Genomic DNA, 25,920 nt, shown 5'->3' with positions numbered 1-25,920 from the left:
ATTGCCAATAAATTAAAACACTAATGATCAGGTAGGTATGATTTAATCCTATAAAAGTTGAGAATAGTTTTTAAGTTTCAATTATTACCACAATGAAACAACCATCAACAACCCATAAATTTTATTTTTGATTTTAGGGCATGTTTTCCTTTTCGAATGATTACACATCTTTCCAACTTTTAAGCAAAGTAAATAGCAATAAACACCTCAAAACAAGTAGGAACTACAAAAGACTAACTCACTATTCTGAGGTGTTATATTCAAATTTGAACTTCATATCAATAATGTGTATTGATTTTCTAATTTTTTAAGGGAATATGTGTGACGCCCCCACCTCTCCCTAGGGCGAACCTTAGGGTATCAGCGAGGCGCCTGCCCAACTCTCGTCAGGACTCATGCACTCATTCTAATTTAAAAGAAATCCATAAGTCAACCATAGACTTAGAATTAAAGGAATACTTCAAATATATAATCCAAATTCTTCTAGGGCTATTATTTACAATTACAATCCAAAACCCAAATATAATAAAGTTTACTCTTCCAATGTCTCCAATATCATCCAAAAGATTCACTAGTTTCAACCAAACAGCTAGTCTAGAACTTCCCAACTTCCATTTCCAAAACCTATTAAGGAAAACAAACTTAAATGGATGAGCTAACGCTCAGTGAGGCCAAGAAAATTAAGCAAACAAGCAAGTAGCACAAATTAAATCAAATATCACACTTAAAAACAAATTGACATGAAATTTCATTTAAGTGCGCAAATAGGAAGTCAAACACACATAAAAGGATACAGGAGCTCTCAGGAGCTAAATCCACACTGCTTCACTGATAATCTTGATCCATAATTTCCATGTGTTGACATTCCGTCAACCGAGCAAGTAACAAGTCCGTAGAATCCCACTTTTCACCAAATTTCCGTCCACCATTACACCCCCTACTGGGCCTGCAAATCAAACAAGATGTGATATTACTTGAGTATATCCAAACAAGTCAAGTACACGAGCCCAAGGTTCACCAAACTCCTCAACCAAGCCCTTGCTGGCTTGAGTTGAATGGCTAGCCATTGGGTTTTGGGCGTCCCATAAGCACGAGTGGTAAATGAGACAACGCTCCAATCGATTTAAAATTGGTCATAATACTGAGTCGGTATGAGAGGCACCTCTCACCCGAATAGGGTGTGGTACATGCTGCTACTCGTACTCACGAGTTACAAGCATGTTCGAGTACAAGTGCAAGTCACGCAAATTCATATACAAGTAGTGAGTATTCAAGAAGGAGAGGACAAGGGCGATAAAAGTGCACCCTCGCCTCAGCAAGTTCACAAATCATTAAAATTTCACATAGCACTTGTACAAATACCATTTCAATCATAGCACATGAAACATGCACTTGACACTCACCAAAAGTCAAGAGCAAAAGCAAGAGATCTGACAAGCTCCTTGGCGTCCACGTGACTACCTGAGACATGTACAATCACGATTATCTAGGTATTCAACCAGGGCTAATAAGAGAAAAACAAATCCTCTTGCTACCCACACTCAAAGCCACAAGATCAAGTCGAGTTAAAAGAAACTTTCTCTCTTAATCATTGAAATAACACTCAAGGTAAACTCAAAAGTCGTTTTCAAGTCAAGTCATGGCAAGAAATCTTGATTCCAAAAAGGGAGTACCATACTTAATTTTGGCACGAGAATCGGGGAAAGGAAAAATGGTTTTCATATCTTAAAACTTCTAATCCTATACCCAAGTTTTATAATATAAAGGAGAGTTCACATTTTCTAAACTTATGGAGTCAAAATCCATCAAAACACTACTTATTTTCATAGTAAATGTTGAAGTTAGAAGTTCCAAGTTTCGAATATAAAACTAGTGAAGTTCCTCAAGAGTTACTCTAATTAAACGCTCCAATTTATGGTTTATTTTCATGGAAACCAAGGGCATAAGACTAGAGGGTGAATCTATTTCCCAAATATGAAATGAGGTGCAAATAACCAAGAAATTTAGGCTTGAAACCTAGAAAATGTTTCCAAGTGTCTTTGGAGTTTTGTCACTTTACAAGGAAAAATTTAGTTTTGGCAACCTTCTTTGAAAAATCATAACTTGAGTTTCATAAGTCCAAAATTTGCAAATCTTATACCATTGGAAAATAAACTCAATGAACTAAAACTCTCTAGAAGACACTTTTCCAGATTCAAATCCGAAATCAGTCAAATCTTAGCTCCAAATCACTGTTTCAGTAAGAACAGAGCAAAACAGTCTTGAATTTCAGTGAACTTTGAAAATTGGACAAAATTCACAGGAAATGAACATGCCCTTGAAATTTATACCACTGAAAGAACTCCAAGTCTAGTTTTAAATGCAATAAATGGAACTCAATTTGGATTTTTCTACACCAAGATACAACAGTTTTATGAAAGCTGGTTTTTGAAACCTGGTTCACGAAATTCCAGCTTTAGAACACCCGACACAGTTTGTAAATCAGGTCATAACTAAGGCTACACAAGTCCAAAATTAGCGTGGTTTATGGCGTTGAAAACTAAATTCAAAATTCTAAAAATCACTAGAAGAAACAGTCTTCAAATTCATTTTGTAAGATGAGTGAAAATGAGCTACAACTGCTGCTGTGCTTGTTTCTCGGTTAAAATAGTGAGGAAAAACAGCCAACTTTGCCGGTTCACTGCGGCTCATAGAAAACAAACTAGTAGGTACATTTTATACCGTTATCCCTCAGAGTCTAATTTCATATGCCACAAACGGCACCTGATTTCGACTCCTGTACAAAAAATTATATTCTGTTGAATGCACACTGGTCAGCCATACTGATCAGAAATTTCCAGGTTTGATTTCCTCCCTTTAACCCAACTTTAACTCATCCAAATGAAATGCTTTTTGAAAGATAATTTACACACATGTAACCCAACATGTAGCAAGCATTTTGGCATCAATATAACCACAAAATTTGAAATTAAAATAAAGGAAATGAACCAGCAAAAATCGGACAGTTCTTGCACCACTTTCTCTTCAAATTTTTATTCCAAATCTTCATACCATAACCAAACTATAAATCACTAAAACAACAACCAACCAAACAAGAAATCATCAAGGCCACTACCTAAGAATCTTCCTTAAGACATCTACCTAAAGTCAAGGTTCATGGAACCCATCAACAACCCAAGCTTAACTAGTTAAAAACTAACTAAAACTAACCATAAGATGGAAGAAAAATGAGAGCTTTGAAAGTTACCTTTCCTCCAAGAGTAGTAAGCAAAACCACAAGGAATCAAGCTCTAAACCACCTTTCCTCCTTCAAGTCTCCTACTAAGCTTGAGAATGATCCAAGAGAATAGGCTAGGTTGGAGTAAGTTTTTGGGAGCAAAATGAAGAAGATGAAACTGAAAATTTTGGCTAAATGGGAGAAAGAAGTGGCCGGCCAAGAGAGAGGGAGAAGAGAGAGGTTTTGAGTGATTTTTGTGTGAGTGATTTGATGAAAAGGAAGATGTGACATAAAGCTACTTTTGGTGCAAAAGTCAACAAGTGAATAGTGGTCCATTTGTGCTCCTAGTTGAACTCAATTCATCTCACTCACTTCTAATCTCTCACTTAATTTTTTTTAGTCTACAATTGATCATCCTTAATTCTCCAAGACCACTGCACTCTCAGACCAAATATTGCCTTGAAAAACGTGTATTCACTAATTTTCACTAATCAAGCGATCGAAAAATTAACTTCAAGAGAAAACATGTTAAAAATATAAAATGAGGCAATGTACCATGTGGATGCAATTAAAATGAATGAAATATATTAATTGGAGCAAATAAATAAATAAGCCAGTAAAATAAAATAAATAATAAATAAATAAAATTCGTGTCCTCACAATATGCCTCCATAATTTTTAATAGAATTTTTGGAAAACTATAATTCTTGGACAATAGGGAGCTATTGCATGAACAATTTCAGAAGGTGTAAACAGAAAAGTTAAAAAGGACTAAAATTGATCTGAACAATTTCTACATGAACATGTTAGGAATATTCATGTTATTTTCAATTGGATTTTTGTAATTATATTGTTGCTATTGTTCCTTCTCATCATAATAATCTTAAGTTAAAAAGGTTCAATAGCAAACTAAAAAAGAGGGCTAAAATTACTCTGAACCATTATTGCATGAACATGTTAGAAATATTTATATTATTTTGAATCAGAACCATACTAACTTTAAAAGTTCTTAACTATTTAACTTTGTAGAAAACTTGATGAGGATTTCTTGGTCTTGATTAAGTAGTATTTTTTAGTTGCGTTATTGCTGTTGTTCCTTTTTATCATGATGAATATCTTAGGCTCTTTTTATTGACTTTATTGTACTTGACTTCTAAAATTTTGAACAAAAACTCTCTATAGTTTTTAGACTTGAAAGTTAAGTTGCTCCAAATTTCCTTTTTTTTTTAGTAGTCAAAGAAATACCATGTCTATGCAATTTCAATTATTGGAACACTTGCCCATCCTTTAGATGTATACTTATCAATTCAGATGCAAGAGTTCAGTCTTATTCTATCAACAGCTAAACTGATTTTAGGTACTTGGTATTTTTTTCAATTCTATAATTTCTTTCAAGTTATAAGTAATTATTAGGCAAAGAAGTTAATTGTCTTGGTTTATAAGTGTTGAGCCTCTATGCCTCATCTGTTGCCCATATTTGAATTGTGATCATTTTAGGTAATCTAATTTTAGACTGGATCTCTATTGATTTTGCTGAAATAGTTGAGAAAAATGTCCATTCTTGGTATGATGGTATTTAAAGAAAATATTATAAATTTCGATACTTGGTATTCTTACATATATGCTTGCTATACTTTATATCAATCAATTTAGTTAAAAATGTTCATTAGCAAGTTGTCTTTACATCATTTTTCCTTTCTCAAGTTAACTAATCATGTTCCTATTTGTATGTTGAGATTATTATTAAATTCAATAAAACAATTACCTTCAAACACTAGGAAGCCATTTCTTAGTATCAGTTCAACTATATATCACATATCATGGTAGAATAGATTTTTTTTAGATAGAAAAAAAAGAAAAACTGATATTTTAGAAATCATTTTATATACTCTTAAAATATTAAAAATAGACTTTGTCCATCAAACATTTTATAGAGTGTAAGAAAATCCCTTTTAAGTATACAACTTTTAAGTCTATAGTTTTATCAAACCTTTTAAATCACAGCTTTTGATTCTGTTATTACTTATCATGACTAAAAGTAAATGTTGTGTATGGTGTCTACTATTCTTACGTTTACCATTCTAATTGGTTTTTCTTGTAAATACAAAAAAAAGGGAGAAAACTTCCTAAATTTGGTAAATAAACCTCTCTAAATATCAATTGGTTTTGAACTTTGTTGATTACTCTATATTTAGGACGCTTTTCATGATAAATAGGATCTTTAGTTATGAAAAATAAAAATAAAAACTAGACCAATCTTTCTTCATTTTTTGCTTTATGAATCTTCTCTTAACATTAAACACGGACCAATTTAAAATTTATGCACTGATGATTAGATTACAAGTTATTTATATTTCAAAACTAGGGAGGGAGAGCCCGCGCAACACACTGGAATTTGGTGCTTGTGATTGAAGATAATTAATAGTTATTGTTTAATATTTTGTAGTATAGGAACTGAAGTATAATGATTTTATCATATGATTTTAACAGAAAAATCAAAGTTACATAATGAGTAAATAAAATAATGTGCAATGAAACATCCTTATCCTTATACTATATCAGAATCAGTTGTGATCAAAGGTTATGTTTGAATTTCGACCGCAAAGATAAGGGTAGTTTGGAAATGTTAGAATGTTTGAAGTGCAATTGAAAAGTATCCAAAAGTCTCTTCTAAAACTTATCCAAGATGATAAAACATTTTAAAATATCAATTGGACCCCTCATCTCCCGAATCTATATATGTTCGTGAAAGATCCCTCAAACAATGCTTCTGATTTCTCCCTCAACTTAAGCTCAATTTGAATTATCAAGTCAAGTTTATCCATCAATCACATTGCATCCAATCTAATCTAAAATAATTTTATTCTAAACTAACTATTTATATAATTTGGTAGGCATAATATGACTTAATTACATGTTTCTTATAGAGATAATATTGCCCAAAAATGATAGATAGATAAGAAACTTAAGTGGTCTTCTTCAAAGTTTTGTAGAAACTATTCAGATTTGGTGTTTTTTGCTAGGGGCATTTCTTCATAATCTCATAAATAAGTTCAAATCTGCATAATTGTTAAAGATCTGATTTGAAACTACCTTGATTATAAAAAATTGGTGCAAATAATATTTTCTAAATTTGAAATTGTAGAAAATGGTAACTAAAATTAGAAGAAATTGCTCATATGAATTCGAATTGCAAGCTATAGGTAGAAACTGCTTAATGATATTTTCCAATGTTTACTTGTATGAGTATCCAATATAGCAACTCTACTTAATTGACTCGTTTGAACTATGAATAATAGTTGCTTCAATCAAATCAAGAAACATTATTTATCATTGTACAGTACACAATTATGAGTAAATGAATTAATACAATGTAATCAAAATGGTGTTGTAGGTCAAGCATTTAAACTCATCAAGTTCCACTCCAAATTCTTTTAGATAGCATAAAAAGAAAATCTTTTGTATTTGGAACTATATAAATAGCAGAATACAAGAACGAGATCATAACATGGAAAGTAAATAGAGTGCAAATGACATCTTAATACTATGTAGCATGATTAATTTTCTTTTTTAGTTTCAATGAAGTATAAAATTCTAAGTTAATAAATTTTACAATCATAAAATTCCCAATTAAAATAAACGCAAGCTAAATTCCAAATCATATTACATGAAAAAATAAGTACTTGAACTATACCTTATCCATAATATAAAATGCCATAATAATTCTGTTCAACCATTAAACTACTGGTAGAATCACCAAGCCTCGACTCCATCCCTCTTGCTATGCTTACTACAACACCCACACCCATAAGCCTATTGCCTCAGACCCTCAAGTTTCAATCCCTATCATCGATTTTTTATATCTTAGTTTCAACAATACTAATTAGCGTCTTCAAGCTATCTGAGACCTTGGAAAAAGATGTCAAGATTGGGGCTTCTTCATGGTAACTACCAAATCATTCCTTTTTCTTCTTCTTTTTTCACTTGGGAATTTGGATTCCTAGCTACTTGGTAGCAGCAAGACACCGGGAATTTGGAACTATATAAATAGCATAATACAAGAATGAGATTATAACATGGAAAGTAAATAGAGTGCAAATGACATCTTAGTACTATGTAGCATGATTAATTTTCTATTTTAGTTTCAATGAAGTATAAAATTCTAAGTTAATAAATTTTACAATTATAAAATTCCCAATTAAAATAAATGCAAGCTGAATTGCAAATCATATTACATGAAAAAATAAGTACTTGAACCATACTTTATCCATAATATAAAATGCCATAATAATTTTGTTCAACCATTAAACTACTGTTAGAATCACTAGGCCTCGACTCCATCCTTTCTTGCTATGCTTACTACATCACCCACACCCATAAGCCTATTGCCTCAGACCCTTAAGTTTCAATCCCTATCATCGATTTTTCATACCTTAGTTCCAACAATACTGATTAGCGTCTTCAAGCTATCTGAGACCTTGGAAAAAGATATCAAGATTGGGGCTTCTTCATGGTAACTACCAAATCATTCCTTTTTCTTCCTTTTTTTTTAACTTGGGAATTTGGATTCCTAGCTACTTGGTAGCAGCAAGACACCAGGAATTCTTGAAATTCAGAGTCCCTTCGTTCGAGAACTGTCAAAATATATCATGCTTCTACATGATTTAGTTTGAGTGATATATAGTATGTGACGGCACATGTAGGTGGTGAATCACGGCATACCAAAAAAGTCTTTTTTTTTGGGGTAAAATAAAGATGCATTAAAACAAAATCAAAGTCTACAGAGTAATAGTTCAAGTACAGTCATCTGTGGGGCGGTGCCACTTTTTAAGTCTTGCAAAAGTAAGGGAATGACAAAATCTAGACAGGATTCAAAAAAGGTGGAGTCTGCATTGCTGCTTCTTCCCCAGTTCGCTAGCATGTTTGCACATTTGTTTGCTTCGCGGTAGTTATGGTAAAAACATAGCTACTGGAATGTAGTCAACAACTCCCTGCAGTCAAGAATAATAGGAGAAAGTTCATAAGAAATAAGGTTATTGGACTTGAACAAAGAGATAATAGCTTAGCCGAGGAGGAGAAGATGATAAAATTGCTAACCTTATTCAAGATATATGCAACAAAACCAAGTTTTGATACCAATTTCAACCTATTCCACAAATACAAGAACCAGAAAACAATACAATTAGTCAGTTTTTGGAATTAGAAGTATCAAAAAGCAAACTATATGGAGTTCTTGAATAAACCAATCATCAAAAAAAAAACTACATCTGAAGAAGACAAACCCAAAGAACTCACCTCAATTTAAAGGAAAAACTACGCCTTCCACCAAATATCTAATAGCCATAATAAAACCAAAGGGGTAAAACGGAAAAGAAGACAAGGTATCGCTAAACATGGAGGCATAACTATGGTGATGGTTGTTTAGGGCAATCGGCTGAACATGGGGCATAAATATGATAATGATTGTTCAGCTAATAATTAGGTCAATTAATTGTAATTAAAATCCAATTATGTAAACATCCAATTAATTCCTTAATGGATGAGAAAGGCTTCAGGAAATTGGAAGGCTTGGATGTTAGTATAATAAATGATTAAAAGGGATTTTAAGTAATTCTATCAAAACACAAGCTTAATTCAGTTGTACTTGATACTCAACTTGGTACCAAACATTGTCACCTACCAAACCTGCACCTAGCCATAAATGTGAGGACCCGAAATTTTCTTTAACTGGTTTATTTATTTATTTAATTATTTATTCATTTACTCCAATTAATTTATTACATTCATTTTAATTGCATTTGCATGGTACATTGCCTCATTTTATATTTTAAAACGTTTGCCCTTAAACTTAATTTTTCTATCTCTCGATTAGTGAAAATTTGAGAAAACACGTTTTTCAAGACAATATTCAGGCGGAGAGTGCAGTGGTCTTGGAGAATTAAGGATGATCAATTGTAGACTAAGAAAAGTTAATTGAGGGATTAGATGTGAGTGAGCTGAATTAAGCTCAATTAAGAGCACCAATGGGCAACTATTCAAATATTGACTTTTGCATCAAAAGTTAGCTTTATGTCCCATCTTTCTTTCATCCAAACCACTTCACAAAAATCACACAAAAACCCTCTCTCTTCTCCCTCCCTTGGCCGAAACTTCCTCCTCCATTTAGCCAAAAAATTTCATCTTCATCGTCTTCATTTTGCTCACTAAAACTTGCTTCAACTTTGCTCATACTCTTGGATCATCCTCAAGCTTAGTAGGAGACTTGGAGGAAGAAAGATTATTGGTGGTTTAGAGCTTGATTTCATGAAGTTTTGCTTACTACCATTGGAGGAAGGTAACCTCTCAAAGCTCCCATTTTTCTTTCATATTTTAGTTAGTTTTAGCTAGATAAACTTGTTGTTGATGGGTTCTATGAACCTTGACATTAGGTAGATGCCTTAAGGAAGATTATTAAGTAGTGGCCTTGAGGATTTCTTGTTTGTTTGGTTGTTGTTTTGGTGATTTCTAGCTTGGTTTTGGTGTGAAAGTTGGAGAGGAAAATTTGAAGAGAAAGAAGAAGCAAGGCTGTCCGATTTTTGCTGGTTTGTTTCTCTTGTTTTAATTTCAAAATTTGTGTTTATATTGATGCAAAAATGCTTGCTACATGTTGGGTTATGTGTGTGAAAATTATCTTCCAAAAATCACTTCATTTGAATGAGTTAAAGTTAAGTTAAAGGGAGGAAAACAAACCTGGAAATTTCTGATCAGGGCAGCCAACCAGTGTGCACTAAACAGCATATAATTTTTTGTACAGAAGTCAAAATCAAGTACCGTTTGCGGCATGTGAAACTAGACTCCGAGGGATTTCTAACGGTATAAAATACACCTGCTGGTTCATTTTCTATGAGCCACAGTGAACCGGCAAAATTGGTTGTTTTCCCTTACTGTTTTAACCGAGAGTCAAGCACAGCAGCAGTTTGTAACTCATTTTCACTCCCCTTACGAAATGAATTTGAAGACAGTTTCTTCTAGTGATTTTTAACATTTTGAATCTAGTTTTCAATGCCATAAACCACGATAATTTTTGACTTGTGTAGCCTAAGTTATAACCTGATTTAGAAACTGTGTCGGGTGTTCTAAAGCTGGAATTTCATGAATCAGGTTTCAAAAATCAGCTTTCGAAAAACTGTTGTATCTTGGTGTAGAAAATCTAAATTGGGTTCTATTTATTGCATTTGAAACTAGACTTGTAGTTCTTCCAGTGGTATAAATTTCAGGAGCTAGTTCGATTCCTATGAATTTTGAAAAATTTTCAAAATTCACTGAAATTCAAGACTGTTTTGACCTGTTTTTACTGAAGGAGAGATTTGGAACTAAAAATTTGACTAATTTCTGATTTGAATCAGATAGCAGTGTCTTCTAGAGAATTTTAGTTCATTGAATCTATTTTCCAATGGTATAAGATTTGCAAATTTTTGACTTATGAAACTCAAGTTATGATTTTACAAAGAATGTTGCCAAAACTGAATTTTTCTTATAAAGTGACAAAAAAATCCAAAGTGATTGGAAAACATTTTCTAGGTTTCAAGCCAAACTTTCTTGATTATCTGCACCTCATTTCATACTTGAAAAATGGATTTCACGTCCTAGTCTTGTGCCCTCGGTTTCAATACAAATGAACCCTAAATGGAGCATTTTAAGTAGAGTAATTCTTAAGGAACTTCACTAGCTTTATATTTGAAGTTTGGAACTTTTAACTTCAATATTTACTATGAAAATAAGTAGCGTTTTGATGGATTTTGACTCCATAAGTTTAGAAAACGTGAACGCTCCTTTATATTTTAAAATTTGGGCATAGATTAGAAGTTTTAAGATATGAAAACCATTTTTTTTCTTTCCTCAATTTTCGTGCCAAAAAATTTAAGTGTGGTACTTATCTTTTGAAATCGAAATTTCTTGCCACGACTTGACTTGAAAACAACTTTTAAGTCCCCCTTTAGTGTTATTTCAGTGATTAAGCGAGAAAGTCCCTTTTAACTCGACTTGAACTTGTGGTTGTGAGTGTGGGTAGCAAGAGGATATTTTTCTTATTAGCCTTGGTCGAGTACCTAGGTAACCGTGATTATGCATGTCTCAGGTGGTCACGTGGACACCGAGGAGGTCTTCTGATCTCTTGCTTTTGCTCTTGCTTTTCCCATGACTTTTGGTGAGTGTCAAGTGCATGCTTCATGTTGCTATGATTGAAATAATATTTGTACAAGTGCTATGTGAATCTTGTGAACTTGCCGAGGCGAAGGTGTACTTTATCACCCTCGTCCTCTCCCTCTTGAATGCTTGCTGATAAGAGTTTATTTTACGTATTTTTAGTGTGTTTTATTAGTTAATTTTGGTTTGATTATTTAGTATTATAACTAAAATAACTAAGGTTTTGGTAAAAAACTACATTTTATGTTAAAATGGCTAAACATTGCATTTTATGGATTTTTATGGTAAAAACTTCATATTTTGTAGGTTTAATGATTCAATCATCAAATGAAGTGCATTGAGAAGATATTTGGATGATTGAAGATGGATTAAAGTGGTGAAAATAAAATATGAAGTGTAAAAAGGAAAAATGCAATTTGAATCAAGAAAAGTCAGGTTTTGACAACTCTAACATGTTTTGGTATTTTGACTATATCTGGAGCTACACAGATCGGATCAAGGTGATCTTGGTACCATTTTGAAGCTAAGAGATATATCTACATTTGGTATGAAGACATCAAAGTCCAGTTCAGCCGTTTTCATAGTCCAAAAGTTGAAATACCGAAATTCAACTCAGCTGTCCAAAGTGGAAAACAGAGCTCTGACCAGTGTTTAGTATTTCGATCATATCTCAGGCTACAAAGCTCAGATTTGGATGATTCTTGAAGCATTGGAAAGCTAACTCAAAGGGCTACAACTTTGGTGTTTTACAAAAAATCCAGTTCAGCCTTTATGATAGAGAAAATCGCAGCTGAAGTAAGGACAAAGTGAATACGCGAGTACACAAAACGTGACTTGTAACCGCGTTTTGTGTAGGCGCGTTTTCTGGCCGCAATTCTGCAATTTTGCTCAGTCAATTCTCTTGTGTTCTGACTACTTTCCAGCTACAATCTGCAAGAGAATTCGGTGCACATGCTTTAGAAGACAAAAGGGCAAGAAAGTTGGCATATTTTCAAGTCAAAAACAATGGCTATTGACTATCTTAACAATTTCAGATTTGGAAATCAAATGCAGCAAGTTTGGACCAATGGAAAAGGAGCTTTTGGAGCAGTTTATATAGGGAGCAACCAGGACATGCAGAGGATACGGGAGGATACGGGAGAAGCTTGGAAGTGCAGAAATGTAGTTTTTCCATTCTCTTAGTATTAGATTAGTGTAGTATAGTTTAGCTAGTTAGTTCATCCACTCTTGTACATTATCTAGATTAGGATGAAAATGGAGATGAAGAAGGCAAGGTGATGAGCTCAAGTGACATGGGTTACATTCCTTTCCAACTCTTTATCTTTTGTATTTGATTCCAAGTTTAGCTAATATACAAGTTCTGGATTTTATATTTAATATGTGTTTTTAAAGTTTATACCTTGGGTTTGGTTGAACTTCCTATGATTGTTAGTGTTTATTATTTGGCTATTTGATTGCTAGTATTTGAGCAAGTTATTTAGCACTTTGGCTCTTGAAATCATGATTAATCTGGTACCATTAATTCTGATTATCTAAGGTGTTATTTCTGCAATGAAAATTGAGATTTAACATTAGTTCAAGAAGTGCTAAACATAGGGAGTACACTCACGAAAGTAGAGGTGCACCTATGTGGTTTTTAGTGATTCATTTCATGTAATTTCACTGAAGAAATGAACTTGTAGCTAATTTCATAACCATGAGAATAGGTATGGATTAGTTATAAGTATAATTGATTCACTACGAAAGTAGGATTCAAATGCATAAGGAAATTACACCATAATTAGCCTAGATGTAGTACTCAATGATCCAAATATAACACTTGCATGAGTAGTTAGGGATACCACAACCTAAGGAGCTTTTATTTGTTAATTTCTTGTATAAGTGCAGTAGGTTAAATTTCTTATCATTCATTGATAGTCTAAATAATAGAGAAGCTTTAGTAATACCGGTAATTGCAATCTTCCTTGTGGGATCGACCCTTAATACCCTATACTCGCTCACGATTCGTATACTTGCGATAAATCGCGTGTGGGGTATTTAGGAGTTTATAAATGTAAAACTTGATTAGAATGAGGCAAAATTGATATGTATACCCTGCGCACGTCAAGTTTTTGGCGCCGTTGCCGGGGAAGATTTGGCAATATCGGTGTGAAGAGTAACTTTATTAGTTTAGACATTTTATTAGTTATTGTGTGAATGTTATTTTCTGTCATTTTAGTATTTTCTGTGTGTATGCATTTTATCACCTATTCTTCTTACTAATTTTGCTCTTAAGTTGTTTAAAAGCAATTTTAGGTGATGAGGAGGATAGATCAATTTGGAGGACAAAGCTTGAGAAATGAAAGATTGGCAATGGATGGTTACCTAGTGCAAAGCTCCTTCAACAGAGGTAACCAAGAAATTACTGAAGGTATGTCTTTTGAAGATGGTTTAAGGTGCTTAAAGGCAAAATTTGATGTTATGATGGACACAATTATGCATGAAATTGAGCAAGGGAGGAATGTTAATACTTTTAATTCTTATCATGTGATTTGTGACTTGTGTGGAGGTTATCATGCTACTAATACATGTATGCAAGCACAAAATGTGGATTATTATTATGAATTAGAGCATTACAATCCCTGTTTTGATCAATATAGTGCTAATTGGATCAATTCTCCTGCTTATGGTTGGGATAATCAATGTACTTATAGTAATTCTTCATATTTTTACGATTACCAACCTGAATGTGTCCAATATGAATCAAAACCATCTTGGGAGTTAGCAATAGAAAGAGTAGCTAATGATTTTAAACCATCTTGGGAGTTAGCTTTAGAAAAATTAGCTAATCTGACTTCTGACCGTTTTGATAGGATTGAGGAAAGAATAGATGAATTAACTTCTCACTTTGGCAGAATAAATGAGCAATTGAATGCATTGTGTGAGGTTATTTCTTCTAATAAATTGCAAAATGATCCTAGCATGAATGGTAGGAATGTTGTATGTGAAAATGGATTGCATTTTGATGAAAATGATGAATCTCAATTGTGTTTCAATGAGCAAATGTCTATTTCACATGATAATATCTTTGGAACTAACTTTGAACCTCAAGAGGTGAGTTTTAATGACTCATTTTTCACCCCTCTTGAGGAGTGCATTGAAAGTGTAGGTTCTAAGGGTATTGCTGCCCAAGATACTCTCATGGCATTCCCGTTGGTAAGTTCTCAAGTGGTGCATATTCAAGGTAATATTTATGAAACACTTGGGATAGGTAAGTCAATTTCATTTCTCCTATCATTAGATCATGTGACTTTTGCTATAAAGTCACCATTTAATGATCCACCACGACCAAAAATGGTGGATTATTCGTTAACTAAGCCTCCTTGAAAAATGAGGTGAAATAGTCAAGCTATTGACTTTAAAGAAGCGCTTATTGGGAGGCAACCCAATGTTTGTTTAAGTTTATGTTATTTTGGGGTGATTTTATGTTTAAAGTATATGTTTGAGTTATTTTGTTATTTTTCATTTGTAGGTATTGGAAATGGAAGCAAAAGTGACCAAATGAGGTGAAAAAAGCGAAATTTGATCAAGGAACTCAACCCCTTAATTTGAGTAATTGTTGTTTTTGATTCGTTACAAGGGGTTAAAATGCATGTTTTGATCATTTTACATGTGCATGCATTGAATATTTTAGCAAACAAATGATCTATGATGCATTTTGAGTAATTAGGGTACCTTTTGTAATTTTGCAAAAGTTGAATTTCTGCTAAAATTCGCAGCAGAAAACGCGTTTCTCAAGAAAACGCGCCTCTGAATCGCGTTTTCATTGAATCGCGTTTTCAATTCTGTGCCTATAATGAAGAAAACGCGCCTTCAAAACGCGACAGGAAGTCGCGTTTTCTACAAAGTCGCGTTTTACAGCCTGTTCAGAAACCAAAAACGCGCCTTCAAATACGCGACTTAAAGTCGCGTTTTCTCACGTAGTCGCGTTTTCGATTCTGCAAGATATGTGAAGAAACGCGACTTCATAAAACGCGGCTTGATGGCGCGTTTTGATGAGTCGCGTTTTCTGAGCACCCTTTTTTTTTTTTTAAAAAAAAAAAAAAAATGCAGCTTCCTTGATTCTCTTTTTCTTCTTTTCCTCATATATTTTCTTGTACCTTGAGTTGCTTATTGTGTATTTTTTTTAGGTACATCACGAAAACAAAGGATTGAAGTTACGGATCATCATTTTGTTTATTAAACCTTTGTTTTCACTTTTGTTTCTCATTTTCCATTTTTAGGTTTACATCACTAATGGTTATCCAATGGAACTCATGAAGCGTTGGAGATAAACGGACAATGGATTTTGAAGCTTCATATTCAATCACATCATAGGGGAGTATTACTTTCTTTATCTTGATTTTCCTTTTTACACATTGAGGACAATGTGTATGTTAAGTGTGGGGGGAGAATTGAGATTATATATATTGTATGTGATTGAATTATTAGTTGCAAATATTGGACTTGTGTTAAAATTCAAAATTTTTCTAAAATCTTGTCCAAAATTGCAAACTTGCCCCAAAAAGTTTCATATTTTTTCAATTTTATCCAAGGGGTAACAAGTTCCATACCATTAGTAGTTCAAATTTCTCCTACATTTGAGATAAATATATGTGATTTGGAAACTTCTTTTCTCATTTAACTTGGAAATGACTATTATGTGATTATAATTTTTGCATTTGTAGGAAAGTATATCGTGTAAAGTGGAGAAAATTATACCTATATTTTTTTGCATATTTGATGAAATTTCTTTTCTTTATTGGATTTTATAAGTTAAGTGATAAATATGGTCAATAAGTGCAATACTTTTCTCATGATTATTCTTTTGAGGAATTTATTATTATCTATGCTGTAAAAAGAAAAAAAAAGTGGAAAGAAAAAAAAAAGAAAAAAAAAAGAAAAAAAGATTTATTCTACTCCAATGATTCTCGTACTTAGTAACCGGGAGTCTTCATCTACAAATGTCGACTTTCGCGTAAAACGGTACTTGAATTAAGAGTATGCAAAGCAACTTGAGTATGTGAAGTGTTGAGTAACCGGTGATCTTCATCTAAAAATGTCGATTCTCGCGTCAAAAGACACTTTCACAACTTAAGTAATATTTAGCTACATTATATGAATAAATATCTGTTTAAGTAGAATAAAAAGATTATCATGAGTTTAGGAAGCATTTTATTGACCATATGAGTTACTTACTTGTAAGATTGGGTAAGGATGAAAAATTGATTTAAATTTGTTATAATGACGGTATAATTGGCTCTCCTTTACTTGATATTATGAGTACTTGAACTTAATTGAATAATTGCATAATGGTTATTTACTTTGTTTTGAGGAAATGAAGTTGAAATGCTACATATGTTTATTTTCAAATCATTGTTGGTTTGTATTTCTTATTGCTTGAGGACAAGCAATGGTTCAAGTGTGGGGGTATTTGATAAGAGTTTATTTTACGTATTTTTAGTGTGTTTTATTAGTTAATTTTGGTTTGATTATTTAGTATTATAACTAAAATAACTAAGGTTTTGGTAAAAAACTACATTTTATGTTAAAATGGCTAAACATTGCATTTTATGGATTTTTATGGTAAAAACTTCATATTTTGTAGGTTTAATGATTCAATCATCAAATGAAGTGCATTGAGAAGATATTTGGATGATTGAAGATGGATTAAAGTGGTGAAAATAAAATATGAAGTGTAAAAAGGAAAAATGCAATTTGAATCAAGAAAAGTCAGGTTTTGACAACTCTGACACGTTTTGGTATTTTGACTATATCTGGAGCTACACAGATCGGATCAAGGTGATCTTGGTACCATTTTGAAGCTAAGAGATATATCTACATTTGGTATGAAGACATCAAAGTCCAGTTCAGCCGTTTTCATAGTCCAAAAGTTGAAATACCGAAATTCAACTCAGCTGTCCAAAGTGGAAAACAGAGCTCTGACCAGTGTTTAGTATTTCGATCATATCTCAGGCTACAAAGCTCAGATTTGGATGATTCTTGAAGCATTGGAAAGCTAACTCAAAGGGCTACAACTTTGGTGTTTTACAAAAAATCCAGTTCAGCCTTTATGATAGAGAAAATCGCAGCTGAAGTAAGGACAAAGTGAATACGCGAGTACACAAAACGTGACTTGTAACCGCGTTTTGTGTAGGCGCGTTTTCTGGCCGCAATTCTGCAATTTTGCTCAGTCAATTCTCTTGTGTTCTGACTACTTTCCAGCTACAATCTGCAAGAGAATTCGGTGCACATGCTTTAGAAGACAAAAGGGCAAGAAAGTTGGCATATTTTCAAGTCAAAAACAATGGCTATTGACTATCTTAACAATTTCAGATTTGGAAATCAAATGCAGCAAGTTTGGACCAATGGAAAAGGAGCTTTTGGAGCAGTTTATATAGGGAGCAACCAGGACATGCAGAGGATACGGGAGGATACGGGAGAAGCTTGGAAGTGCAGAAATGTAGTTTTTCCATTCTCTTAGTATTAGATTAGTGTAGTATAGTTTAGCTAGTTAGTTCATCCACTCTTGTACATTATCTAGATTAGGATGAAAATGGAGATGAAGAAGGCAAGGTGATGAGCTCAAGTGACATGGGTTACATTCCTTTCCAACTCTTTATCTTTTGTATTTGATTCCAAGTTTAGCTAATATACAAGTTCTGGATTTTATATTTAATATGTGTTTTTAAAGTTTATACCTTGGGTTTGGTTGAACTTCCTATGATTGTTAGTGTTTATTATTTGGCTATTTGATTGCTAGTATTTGAGCAAGTTATTTAGCACTTTGGCTCTTGAAATCATGATTAATCTGGTACCATTAATTCTGATTATCTAAGGTGTTATTTCTGCAATGAAAATTGAGATTTAACATTAGTTCAAGAAGTGCTAAACATAGGGAGTACACTCACGAAAGTATAGGTGCACCTATGTGGTTTTTAGTGATTCATTTCATGTAATTTCACTGAAGAAATGAACTTGTAGCTAATTTCATAACCATGAGAATAGGTATGGATTAGTTATAAGTATAATTGATTCACTACGAAAGTAGGATTCAAATGCATAAGGAAATTACACCATAATTAGCCTAGATGTAGTACTCAATGATCCAAATATAACACTTGCATGAGTAGTTAGGGATACCACAACCTAAGGAGCTTTTATTTGTTAATTTCTTGTATAAGTGCAGTAGGTTAAATTTCTTATCATTCATTGATAGTCTAAATAATAGAGAAGCTTTAGTAATACCGGTAATTGCAATCTTCCTTGTGGGATCGACCCTTAATACCCTATACTCGCTCACGATTCGTATACTTGCGATAAATCGCGTGTGGGGTATTTAGGAGTTTATAAATGTAAAACTTGATTAGAATGAGGCAAAATTGATATGTATACCCTGCGCACGTCAAGTTTTTGGCGCCGTTGACGGGGAAGATTTGGCAATATCGGTGTGAAGAGTAACTTTATTAGTTTAGACATTTTATTAGTTATTGTGTGAATGTTATTTTCTGTCATTTTAGTATTTTCTGTGTGTATGCATTTTATCACCTATTCTTCTTACTAATTTTGCTCTTAAGTTGTTTAAAAGCAATTTTAGGTGATGAGGAGGATAGATCAATTTGGAGGACAAAGCTTGAGAAATGAAAGATTGGCAATGGATGGTTACCTAGTGCAAAGCTCCTTCAACAGAGGTAACCAAGAAATTACTGAAGGTATGTCTTTTGAAGATGGTTTAAGGTGCTTAAAGGCAAAATTTGATGTTATGATGGACACAATTATGCATGAAATTGAGCAAGGGAGGAATGTTAATACTTTTAATTCTTATCATGTGATTTGTGACTTGTGTGGAGGTTATCATGCTACTAATACATGTATGCAAGCACAAAATGTGGATTATTATTATGAATTAGAGCATTACAATCCCTGTTTTGATCAATATAGTGCTAATTGGATCAATTCTCCTGCTTATGGTTGGGATAATCAATGTACTTATAGTAATTCTTCATATTTTTACGATTACCAACCTGAATGTGTCCAATATGAATCAAAACCATCTTGGGAGTTAGCAATAGAAAGAGTAGCTAATGATTTTAAACCATCTTGGGAGTTAGCTTTAGAAAAATTAGCTAATCTGACTTCTGACCGTTTTGATAGGATTGAGGAAAGAATAGATGAATTAACTTCTCACTTTGGCAGAATAAATGAGCAATTGAATGCATTGTGTGAGGTTATTTCTTCTAATAAATTGCAAAATGATCCTAGCATGAATGGTAGGAATGTTGTATGTGAAAATGGATTGCATTTTGATGAAAATGATGAATCTCAATTGTGTTTCAATGAGCAAATGTCTATTTCACATGATAATATCTTTGGAACTAACTTTGAACCTCAAGAGGTGAGTTTTAATGACTCATTTTTCACCCCTCTTGAGGAGTGCATTGAAAGTGTAGGTTCTAAGGGTATTGCTGCCCAAGATACTCTCATGGCATTCCCGTTGGTAAGTTCTCAAGTGGTGCATATTCAAGGTAATATTTATGAAACACTTGGGATAGGTAAGTCAATTTCATTTCTCCTATCATTAGATCATGTGACTTTTGCTATAAAGTCACCATTTAATGATCCACCACGACCAAAAATGGTGGATTATTCGTTAACTAAGCCTCCTTGAAAAATGAGGTGAAATAGTCAAGCTATTGACTTTAAAGAAGCGCTTATTGGGAGGCAACCCAATGTTTGTTTAAGTTTATGTTATTTTGGGGTGATTTTATGTTTAAAGTATATGTTTGAGTTATTTTGTTATTTTTCATTTGTAGGTATTGGAAATGGAAGCAAAAGTGACCAAATGAGGTGAAAAAAGCGAAATTTGATCAAGGAACTCAACCCCTTAATTTGAGTAATTGTTGTTTTTGATTCGTTACAAGGGGTTAAAATGCATGTTTTGATCATTTTACATGTGCATGCATTGAATATTTTAGCAAACAAATGATCTATGATGCATTTTGAGTAATTAGGGTACCTTTTGTAATTTTGCAAAAGTTGAATTTCTGCTAAAATTCGCAGCAGAAAACGCGTTTCTCAAGAAAACGCGCCTCTGAATCGCGTTTTCATTGAATCGCGTTTTCAATTCTGTGCCTATAATGAAGAAAACGCGCCTTCAAAACGCGACAGGAAGTCGCGTTTTCTACAAAGTCGCGTTTTACAGCCTGTTCAGAAACCAAAAACGCGCCTTCAAATACGCGACTTAAAGTCGCGTTTTCTCACGTAGTCGCGTTTTCGATTCTGCAAGATATGTGAAGAAACGCGACTTCATAAAACGCGGCTTGATGGCGCGTTTTGATGAGTCGCGTTTTCTGAGCACCCTTTTTTTTTTTTTAAAAAAAAAAAAAAATGCAGCTTCCTTGATTCTCTTTTTCTTCTTTTCCTCATATATTTTCTTGTACCTTGAGTTGCTTATTGTGTATTTTTTTTAGGTACATCACGAAAACAAAGGATTGAAGTTACGGATCATCATTTTGTTTATTAAACCTTTGTTTTCACTTTTGTTTCTCATTTTCCATTTTTAGGTTTACATCACTAATGGTTATCCAATGGAACTCATGAAGCGTTGGAGATAAACGGACAATGGATTTTGAAGCTTCATATTCAATCACATCATAGGGGAGTATTACTTTCTTTATCTTGATTTTCCTTTTTACACATTGAGGACAATGTGTATGTTAAGTGTGGGGGGAGAATTGAGATTATATATATTGTATGTGATTGAATTATTAGTTGCAAATATTGGACTTGTGTTAAAATTCAAAATTTTTCTAAAATCTTGTCCAAAATTGCAAACTTGCCCCAAAAAGTTTCATATTTTTTCAATTTTATCCAAGGGGTAACAAGTTCCATACCATTAGTAGTTCAAATTTCTCCTACATTTGAGATAAATATATGTGATTTGGAAACTTCTTTTCTCATTTAACTTGGAAATGACTATTATGTGATTATAATTTTTGCATTTGTAGGAAAGTATATCGTGTAAAGTGGAGAAAATTATACCTATATTTTTTTGCATATTTGATGAAATTTCTTTTCTTTATTGGATTTTATAAGTTAAGTGATAAATATGGTCAATAAGTGCAATACTTTTCTCATGATTATTCTTTTGAGGAATTTATTATTATCTATGCTGTAAAAAGAAAAAAAAAGTGGAAAGAAAAAAAAAAGAAAAAAAAAAAGAAAAAAAGATTTATTCTACTCCAATGATTCTCGTACTTAGTAACCGGGAGTCTTCATCTACAAATGTCGACTTTCGCGTAAAACGGTACTTGAATTAAGAGTATGCAAAGCAACTTGAGTATGTGAAGTGTTGAGTAACCGGTGATCTTCATCTAAAAATGTCGATTCTCGCGTCAAAAGACACTTTCACAACTTAAGTAATATTTAGCTACATTATATGAATAAATATCTGTTTAAGTAGAATAAAAAGATTATCATGAGTTTAGGAAGCATTTTATTGACCATATGAGTTACTTACTTGTAAGATTGGGTAAGGATGAAAAATTGATTTAAATTTGTTATAATGACGGTATAATTGGCTCTCCTTTACTTGATATTATGAGTACTTGAACTTAATTGAATAATTGCATAATGGTTATTTACTTTGTTTTGAGGAAATGAAGTTGAAATGCTACATATGTTTATTTTCAAATCATTGTTGGTTTGTATTTCTTATTGCTTGAGGACAAGCAATGGTTCAAGTGTGGGGGTATTTGATAAGAGTTTATTTTACGTATTTTTAGTGTGTTTTATTAGTTAATTTTGGTTTGATTATTTAGTATTATAACTAAAATAACTAAGGTTTTGGTAAAAAACTACATTTTATGTTAAAATGGCTAAACATTGCATTTTATGGATTTTTATGGTAAAAACTTCATATTTTGTAGGTTTAATGATTCAATCATCAAATGAAGTGCATTGAGAAGATATTTGGATGATTGAAGATGGATTAAAGTGGTGAAAATAAAATATGAAGTGTAAAAAGGAAAAATGCAATTTGAATCAAGAAAAGTCAGGTTTTGACAACTCTGACACGTTTTGGTATTTTGACTATATCTGGAGCTACACAGATCGGATCAAGGTGATCTTGGTACCATTTTGAAGCTAAGAGATATATCTACATTTGGTATGAAGACATCAAAGTCCAGTTCAGCCGTTTTCATAGTCCAAAAGTTGAAATACCGAAATTCAACTCAGCTGTCCAAAGTGGAAAACAGAGCTCTGACCAGTGTTTAGTATTTCGATCATATCTCAGGCTACAAAGCTCAGATTTGGATGATTCTTGAAGCATTGGAAAGCTAACTCAAAGGGCTACAACTTTGGTGTTTTACAAAAAATCCAGTTCAGCCTTTATGATAGATAAAATCGCAGCTGAAGTAAGGACAAAGTGAATACGCGAGTACACAAAACGTGACTTGTAACCGCGTTTTGTGTAGGCGCGTTTTCTGGCCGCAATTCTGCAATTTTGCTCAGTCAATTCTCTTGTGTTCTGACTACTTTCCAGCTACAATCTGCAAGAGAATTCGGTGCACATGCTTTAGAAGACAAAAGGGCAAGAAAGTTGGCATATTTTCAAGTCAAAAACAATGGCTATTGACTATCTTAACAATTTCAGATTTGGAAATCAAATGCAGCAAGTTTGGACCAATGGAAAAGGAGCTTTTGGAGCAGTTTATATAGGGAGCAACCAGGACATGCAGAGGATACGGGAGGATACGGGAGAAGCTTGGAAGTGCAGAAATGTAGTTTTTCCATTCTCTTAGTATTAGATTAGTGTAGTATAGTTTAGCTAGTTAGTTCATCCACTCTTGTACATTATCTAGATTAGGATGAAAATGGAGATGAAGAAGGCAAGGTGATGAGCTCAAGTGACATGGGTTACATTCCTTTCCAACTCTTTATCTTTTGTATTTGATTCCAAGTTTAGCTAATATACAAGTTCTGAATTTTATATTTAATATGTGTTTTTAAAGTTTATACCTTGGGTTTGGTTGAACTTCCTATGATTGTTAGTGTTTATTATTTGGCTATTTGATTGCTAGTATTTGAGCAAGTTATTTAGCACTTTGGCTCTTGAAATCATGATTAATCTGGTACCATTAATTCTGATTATCTAAGGTGTTATTTCTGCAATGAAAATTGAGATTTAACATTAGTTCAAGAAGTGCTAAACATAGGGAGTACACTCACGAAAGTAGAGGTGCACCTATGTGGTTTTTAGTGATTCATTTCATGTAATTTCACTGAAGAAATGAACTTGTAGCTAATTTCATAACCATGAGAATAGGTATGGATTAGTTATAAGTATAATTGATTCACTACGAAAGTAGGATTCAAATGCATAAGGAAATTACACCATAATTAGCCTAGATGTAGTACTCAATGATCCAAATATAACACTTGCATGAGTAGTTAGGGATACCACAACCTAAGGAGCTTTTATTTGTTAATTTCTTGTATAAGTGCAGTAGGTTAAATTTCTTATCATTCATTGATAGTCTAAATAATAGAGAAGCTTTAGTAATACCGGTAATTGCAATCTTCCTTGTGGGATCGACCCTTAATACCCTATACTCGCTCACGATTCGTATACTTGCGATAAATCGCGTGTGGGGTATTTTGGAGTTTATAAATGTAAAACTTGATTAGAATGAGGCAAAATTGATATGTATACCCTGCGCACGTCACTTGCTACTTGAAATATGAATTTGTATGACTTGCACTTGTACTCGAATATGCTTTTAACTTGTGAGCAATGAGCGGCAGCATGTACCACACCCTATTCGGGTGGGAGATGTCTCTCATCCCGACTCAGTGCTATGATCAATTCTAAGTCGATTGGAGCGTTGTCTCAATGACCAATTATATTTGTGGGGACGCCCCAACCCATTGGCTAACCTCGTAACTCGGGCTTGGTCGAGAAATTTGGTGAACCTTGGAAAAATTATATAGATTGATCTTTTGAGATCTCGCTTAGCATACTCAAATAAATATTGCCACCTCGTGCTTGTTTGGTTCCAGATCCAAGAGGGTGTTATGGTGGATGGAGGAAGTAAGTGGAGCTCTACGGACGTGATGCTACTTGAGTTGACGGAGGGTCAACCAAAGATGGTTTGAACCGGTCGAGACGTGGGAATAGCTCCTGAGAGCTCCAGTATCCTTTCTACTTGTGTTTTATTTCTTAAGTGAAATTTCATATTAAGTCACTTTTAAGTGTGATATTTGATATAATTTGTACTACTTGCTTGCTTGCTTGATTTTTTTGGTCTCACTGAGCGTTAGGTCATCCTAAGTTGTTATTTCTTAACAGGTTTTGGAAGTGGAAGTTGGAGAATCTAGACTAGCGATTTTTGGTTCAAGCTAGTAAATCTCTTGTATGATATTGGAGACATTTGAAGTGTAAATTTTGCTATACTTGGGTTTTTGGATTGTAATTGTAAATGGTGGCCTTAGAAGAATTTGGTTTGTATATTTGAAGTTTTCCTTTAATCCTAAGTCTATGGTTGACTTGTGGTTCTCTATTAAGCTAGAATGAGTGTGTGAGTCCTGATGAGAATTGAGCAAGCGTCCCGCTGATACCCTAGGGTTCGCTCTAGGGAGAGGTGGAGGCGTCACAATAAATGTCTGAAAGGTTATTTAAGTAATTATAGAGAAATTAAAGCTATAATGACTTGTATTCAATGGTCCAATTGCACTTCAAACACTCTCATATTCCCAAAATAGCCCCACCTTTGCGGTTGAAATCCAAAAACCGTCTTTGTCTAAACTCGTTCTTATATAGTATAAGGATATATTTTTATGCTATTTGTTTCTTGGTAAATTCTCAATTTTAATCCTTTCTAATTTTTTTAAGCAATAGAAGGAAAGGAAAAAAACCATGGCGATGGTGAGAATGTAAATCTAAGTTACATTTAGAGTCAAATGCTTATTTTTCATATTAAAAAAAAACACGAACATGTAATCTTTATGACAATTAGTATAATTTATAAGTGAAAAGTTTAAAATGTTAAATGATTTGGTTGTCTCAAGACTAAAATGACATAGCCACAAGAAAATGGATTAGTTTAGACATTTGCTTTTCTAATAGTAAAGATTCTTAAAGTTGCCATTTGAAAATGTGGCATAGATATGTTAAACTCCGGGTTAATTCCACTTTGTCCCTCCAAACTTTGGACGATTACCCACTTCAGTCCCTAAACTTCAAAATGGGACACTTAAGTCCCTAAACTTATAAATACATCCCACTTAAGTCCCTAAATTTATAAAATAGGACACTTAAATCCCTAAACCCTTATAAAATGGGACACTTCGACCACCAACGGCATTCAGGATTTGTTAACAATTTTTCTTAAGTGGGAGGTATTTATAAGTTGGGAAAATGACATGTTTCATCCCTCACATTTCGTAAAAATATTCTTTTCGTCCCTCACTTTTAAAATGAAGCAAATTCGTCCTTGACA

Source organism: Coffea arabica, chromosome 4e (assembly GCF_036785885.1).
Source record: "Coffea arabica cultivar ET-39 chromosome 4e, Coffea Arabica ET-39 HiFi, whole genome shotgun sequence".
Taxonomy (NCBI): Eukaryota; Viridiplantae; Streptophyta; class Magnoliopsida; order Gentianales; family Rubiaceae; genus Coffea; species Coffea arabica.
This window is presented reverse-complemented; position numbering follows the sequence as displayed.